The sequence below is a fragment of the Palaemon carinicauda genome, chromosome 7 (assembly GCF_036898095.1).
Source record: "Palaemon carinicauda isolate YSFRI2023 chromosome 7, ASM3689809v2, whole genome shotgun sequence".
NCBI classification, from domain to species: Eukaryota; Metazoa; Arthropoda; class Malacostraca; order Decapoda; family Palaemonidae; genus Palaemon; species Palaemon carinicauda.
This window is the reverse complement of record NC_090731.1, coordinates 125,125,602-125,133,101: the sequence shown is the minus strand read 5'-3', so window position 1 is coordinate 125,133,101 and position 7,500 is coordinate 125,125,602.

Below are 7,500 nucleotides of genomic sequence, written 5' to 3'. Positions count from 1 at the left end.
AAAACTATGGTTGCCTATACTGAATTACACGTAATGGTATAACTGTTGGTCCATCTTCACCCAATAAAGTTTACACTTAAGGTGAAATATCATTAGATATTTATATTTCAAAGGTAAAACATTGCAATCCAGGTGTGTTTTTACCCATCTGGTAAGGCTCGGAATATAATTTATTTACAGGCATATTTTCATATGTATACGTACAGTATATGAATTTTCTCACTCCAGATTTTCGTGATTTTATTTACATTTAAACAGGAAGCAGCATACGGACCTAAATTTAGAGTTTCTTCACTTTGTAGAATGCATTATCTGTTTATATTTCCGGTTTTGGTATCATATAAGTTCATACTTGGATTAAATGAAATAGAAATATTTTACCAAATTCATGAGCAGCATTTACCAATTCTTTAAAAGCTTCATTTTTACTAAAACAATTTTTTCATCTGATTATTTTGAGAAACTAATTTGGCTGTTTTCAGGCCACCTTAAGGATGTCGTATTTCTTATATTTGCTGCAAAAATCACAATCAGTTAAACTAGGTTATTATATCTGCTTCTTTCCTTCTGGAAATCTTTACTTTGTATCATTTTCTCTGTTTCATTAAGCTCATCCTAGTAGCAGATTTATATTTCCTTTCATGTTAGGCCTAACACCGTTTCCTTTCCCATTATTTCCGGGTTTAAATCAAGCTAGGGCTCAATAAGAGCATTAGGTCACCATGCCCATTCAACTTCATATTAACAAACTCTCTCTCTCTCTCTCTCTCTCTCTCTCTCTCTCTCTCTCTCTCTCTCTCTTTCAAGATATTACATCCATCTATCTAGTATATAGGAATTAAGGAAAAACTTGAATAGCACTAGTTTTCAGACTAAATTCCCATTATATAAAATGTCTGTATATTGAAAAGAAAAATGCAAGTGAAAACCCCACACAACTGCAAATAATAGCAAAGGATAATAGTTTCGCATAATAGACACATGTATAATTTTGCATTTATGAGTATGGAAGATATCTTTGGCTCCGTAACGTTATATCACATAGTCTATTAAACATCAAAGTCTCATTAACTATTGCCCTGATATATGGAATATTGTAAAATCGTCAATAAGAAGGACATTATTTAGGTATATCTTAAATACAGAAAATAATAATGGCAAACGGAAAAACTCCTATTGTTGGATTAAAGCCTAAGTACAAATGCGTCCAAAATGGGAATCACCAGCCTGAATGAGATCGAGTGAAGAATAAAGACACCTGGAATGCTGATATTTTGTCTTTAAGTCTTTCTTTATCTTTACAGCAAAATAAATTTCGGATTTGTATTGTGGAGTCAGTATCATCATATCTGTAAAAATAGGAAACTAGCGAGCAGTAACTCTTTCTTCTGTTTTTTTTTTTCTGGAGAATTAGAGGAATTAATCTAATTTTGTAAAATAATAAAGATATCGATAAAGAGGATATGTACTTTCCTATTTACTGAATCATTGACTACAACGACATCTTTTTTTTTTTTTTTTAGGAGAATCTTTAGCAAGACGCTGTTTAAAGAGTGGCCTGGCTATATGGGCACGGTTCTATTCGCTCTTTTAAAACTTCTGATTATATCTCACTGAACTGTTGCCATTTGCTGCTTCATATCACTTAAACATTAGCATCAAGAGTCACATCACCAGCAAACCTTTATATCTAGTTTTCTAGGTCAACATTGTCCCGATTATCTTGGATGTAAGTGATTACAGCTAAATAAGCAGAAAATTTGCCTAAAATTTTGATTAGTCATAACGGCTAGTTTCGACTATATTAACCCCCTTGTTGTGCAGGTTTCACCAATCCTATGAATTTTTTCCATCTATTTCAATTCATCGTATCTTCTTTCCCATTCCCATCTCATCCATATCCCTTTCCGTCACATCCATCCATCTGATCTTCTGATATCCCACACTCCTTTCCATCACTGGCTGTCGGGATGTAAACATCTAGAATTCTAGATACTGAACACCCAAAATGAGGACTTGAAAATAACTCTTCACCACTGGATACGTTTATGTAGAAGCTCGGAGGATAAAACAGATTTGACCAAAGCATTATACAAAAAGAAATACTATTTTTTTTCTTTATGGTAGTTATAACTTTGTTCGCACAGTAATTCTAAGATCAATAGTAGCAATTATAATAATGTTATAAATCAACACACAATCATATATGCATTGTAAATAAATTTTTACCTAACACTGGCATCGAACACTTGTTACATATTTGATGAATAGTGTTTTTTTCAGTATGGGAAAGAAATGTTATCATGACATTAATGATAAACCTCAAGATGCCTGATATCCAGGAAAGCTTACGGAATCCTTTTACAGGGATCCCAGTTATAAATATGCATATCATATAAGGAGAGAAACGCTTTAAAACACATACAAAATCAACAAGTTCCCGATTTCCCATTTCTTATAATTCATCTGAGGTTAATAAATGGACCAAACGCAGTACATCGAATTATCACGGTTCATCCCCGAGCTTGATAAATTTACATGTTTTATTTAAAAAGGATGTCTTTCAGTGATAATTTTAAAGCGATCTGAATTTTACAATTAAATTTATTGAAGAAACCCAAAAACAGATTTAAAAAAATCTGATCCGGATGTTTTCTATTAAATCTAAAGCTATTATAATCAAACTTACTACAAAGGGAGATTATAATTACAGGAACATGTTTTACTACCAAATTTAGCATAAAACTTATTTAAGATTTTATATTAATTATTTTGTTTTTCACGAGATTTTTTTCTCAGATTTTTTTTATTTTGTACATTGGCTTTTCCGTTTATCAAAAATATCTCAAAAAAATAAAATTTTCTTTTCTCTTTTGAACGGTGTATTTACTTTTAAATTTGATCTAAAAATAAGGAAATCTTCCAAGATAGAAGTAGAAAAAAATCGTAATGTTTATAATTGTTTACAAGAAAAATTATTAAAACTACAACACTCAAACACTCGAATATCAAATTCATAAGGATACTCTTAAACTGTATAAAAGTATAAATATCAAGTAAGTAACGTAAACATACTTCATAAGTACATTATATTATTTGAGATACTTATATTGTGTATCTTAAATATCTGAGTCTTTATGTACTATATATATATATATATATATATATATATATATAACCAGAGCGAACAATAAACAGAACACCATAAAATTTCCTAAATCTATAGGTGACTATGGTGAAAACTCATAGGGACGGAGAACTCCCTAAGAACTTTCATCTCTCAGATTAATTCACATATCACCAAAATATCGAAGGTCTTGAAGGATATCCTAATAAATACATACCTGGTACCTACTCATTGATGCCAGCAGTGGGATTCATTGATTTAATACGAGAAATATGGCTTAAAAAGACATTGCCACTCTCGATGTGTAAAGCCTCTTCATAAACGTGTCTGACGAGAATACCATAAAGAACACTGAATAGAACATATACATCCAACATGGAACTACTACCAACATCTGATTATGTTCTTAGATATTGAATGCTAGTATTATGGAATCTCCGTTCTTCTCTCTTCCTATTTCCACAAATAGATGGTGTATTATTATTATTATTATTATTATTATTATTATTATTATTATTATTATTATTATTATTTTTATTATTATTATTATTATTATTATTATTATTATTATTATTATTATTTCTAGCTGAGCTGCAACCGTATTTGGAAAAAAAAAAAGATTTTATAAGCGCAAGGGCTCCAACAGGGAACAATAGCAAAGTGAGGAAAGGATATAAGGAAATAAACGATATAAGAAAAGCACAATCATGATAAAATATTTTTCAAACATTAACAACATTAAAATAGATATTTCATATATAAATTATAAAAGAACTTATTTCAACCTGTTCAACATAAAATCATTTGCCAAAAGTTTTAAATTTTGAAGTTTTACTGATTTAACTACCCAGCGGGAATAAAACTTCTAGAGTACTGTGTAGTATTGAGCCTCATGCTGGAGAAGTCCTGACTATGAGAATTAACTGCATGCCTAGTATTACAAACAGGATGGAACTGTCTAGGAAGATCTAAATATAAAGGGATGGTCAGTATTATATATAAAAAAAATGTTATGCAACATACTTAGTGAACTAATTGAACGACAGTGCCAGATATTAATATCTAGATCAGGAATAAGGAAAGCTAATAGACCGTACGTTCCTGTCAAACAAATTAAGATGAATTATGCAGCTGAAGGCCACACAGGAGAACAATACTCGAAACAATGTAGAATGAAAGAATTCAAATACTTCTTCACAATAGATTGCTCACCAAAAATCTTACAAGACAATCTCATTAAGCCAATTTTTTTTCTTTTTTGCAATTTTAGAAGACACAGTTCTAATGTGTTTCTCAAAAGTAGATTTGCTGTCAAGAATCACACCTAAGTCTTTAAAAGAGGATTCAACAACCACATATCTACCTTCAGAAGATGGAATTTATACAAAGAGAGTAGCACCATCGGTATATGTAACAAGCTTGTTTTCTAGGCCAAACCACATGTCATGCGTATATAGTATGAAAAGTAATGGGCCTAGAGCATTACCCTGAGAAACACCGGATATCAGATTCCTATGGGACCCATCAACAACAACTCTTTGTGATCCATTACCTAAAAATTCAATAATGATGTTGAGAAACGACTAAACCACTCCCAGTTTTTCGAGTTTGAAAACAAGGGCCTCACGGTCAAAGGCAGCACTAAAATCAAGGCCAATCATGAACTTCCTGACCACAATCCTGGGAATTTTGTATAACATTGGGGATTGTAAGAAGGGCATCGCATGCTCCAAGGCCTTTAAGAAAACAAAATTTTAAACTAGAGAGCAGATGATTACCTTCAGCAAACCTATTTAAATGTTTTGCCAAAAGACGTTCAAAATCTTCAGATACTAGGAGATTTATGGAAATTGGGTGGCAATCAGTAGACTTGAGCTACCAATGTGGCGGGATGTTGCAACGACAACCCCCACACTCTTGGATCACTCTAAACTGACAAATTTATTTTTAATACAAACTTTCCCCTTACGTTATCAGCAGCGACTCTTGTACAAAAAGGACATAAAAACAAAACATAACCTTACAACAATATTTCCTTACAACTATAACAATTGATTAATATCAAATTCTTTCATCCAGATATTGGTTATTATTAATCCTTAATACTAAAGTCCTTCAATTAGATAATCACTTAACCCTCAATCAAGAACAATCAAATTTATTGGTATACTTGAAACTGAATAAATCAATACATGGAACATTCAAATAAGCCAATACTCGATATAAAATACATTCACTAAACCTGACACTGACACATTTCACATCAAAAACACAATGCACTTAAAGCTAAAATAATAATTACAGCAAAGTTTGTAGAGCATTTATGTATATATATATATATATATATATATATATATACTGTGTTTATGACTGTGTATGGACACCGTCGTCCATACAAGGCCCACTGACACAACTTATTGGTAAACGGCAGTACCCAGAGTCAAACTCTGCCAAACTCACTTCCTATTCCGGGGCCAGTTAATTAGTCATCGTCATCATCGTAATCTTTATCATCAGTAATCAACCGGAAACTCCTTTAGACTGGCTGGGTCATTATGGCATCAATATCAATAAAATCGTTCAGAGCAAGCAAATCATAATTATAACCTAGTTCAGGTCCGTAATAATTGGCCAATAATCATAAAAAGATAACTTTCTAATGGAGGAATTACGGCCTGTAAATTAAAAAAGAAAAACACATACGAACACTCCTAGCTAACTAAACTATAGCTCTATAACCAAAGATAAATAGTAAACGGTTTCTATTATTCAGAATCCCTCTTAGCAATTATAAACAAAGCTGTACTTACTCAAAAATAAATAATCACTTCCAACACTGGTCGAATCAGACAAATATCTAAATGCAGCATGCACACACACAACTGCCTCAAGTCGCAGTCAATCAAAATAAGCATTCGCTCTGAAACATTTACTACTGTCTTAACCTAGCTAAAAAGGAAACATACTGTCAATTATTCCAACAGTCTTTCTCATAACAAACAATCAATACACTAACTAAATCTCGCTCACTGACATATACTCTCTCTCTCTCTCTCTCTCTCTCTCTCTGGATTTGGCAAACAAAAAAATAATATGAAAATAAAACAAAAATCAATCTACCACATTCCTCCCCCTTATTCTGCCAAATCCGTCCTACACAACACTTAACTCATTTTTTTCATAACCCAGTCGCAGTCGGGAACAGGACCTTTGCTTCGAATAACTGGGCCTTCATATACTCTCTCATTCACTTCTTCCATATCACTATCATTCAATGTCCTATTCTGGTCCTAGTATGCATTCCTATTATCTAATATATCATGCACTATCCCATCTATCTCACTCTCATCTGGCCCTAAAATCTCTTTTATTTCCGTCAGAAATTCATCCATTTCATCCAAACCCTTTTCTACTTTAATAAAAGATTCGTCCATACTAATTATTATTCTCCTATCTCTCATTCTCGCATTCGTCATACTTTCTTTTACATCATCAAAGAAAAAGCCACAAACACAATATGTATCATTCATACTCAGCCATGATTCATCTGTATTAACACATTTATCTTCCATTCTCACTTGTACATTTAACCCTTGTCATACATATTCAGATTCCTACCTATACCTATAAATTTCCCTTGAACTTTCTCCTCACTTAAATCTTTCAAACGCCTCTTTTTTCCTATATTCAACTAACACTAATTGTTTTTTTCCAGCCCTAACTTCTCATGCATACTGGGTTCATAATTACTAATTTCCAATCAATTATTCATCCTATTCTCACGAACATTGCTCCTATTCCTTCCACACACACAGGAAGACTCACCCAGCCGAACCCTCTTACATTCTGGCTGACTTAATCCCTTCTTCATAAATACTCTAGCTACATGCCCATCTACACCACATGTGCGGCTCCATGCACATTAGAGCATAATGACCATCCTTACCTAAATTACCACAAATCATATTCATACGATTACTACGACATCCACTCGCTATGTGCCTAGTCATACCACACCGATAACACTTAACCCCTTTTTCTTTCTTACACTCACTAATATGATGCCCTGTGTCTCCATACCCAAAACATGCTCCTAACGCCTATCTCCACTCATTCTTTTTATGCCCTAATTTCCCACACCTATAACACTTCTTTTCACGGATAAAACTACCTGACCTACCTCGCTGCGCACTAGCACTCCTATCCCTCCAAACCTGATTCTCTTGCCTAAACCCTTCATTTGTTCTTACAGGTATTCACATATTACTCGCCCTAACACTTCTACCTACTACACTATCAGCTACCCTCATCGGTCCTCTCATAACAGCATCTCTAAAACTAACAAACTCTGGCACGCTTTTCTCCATTCCAGT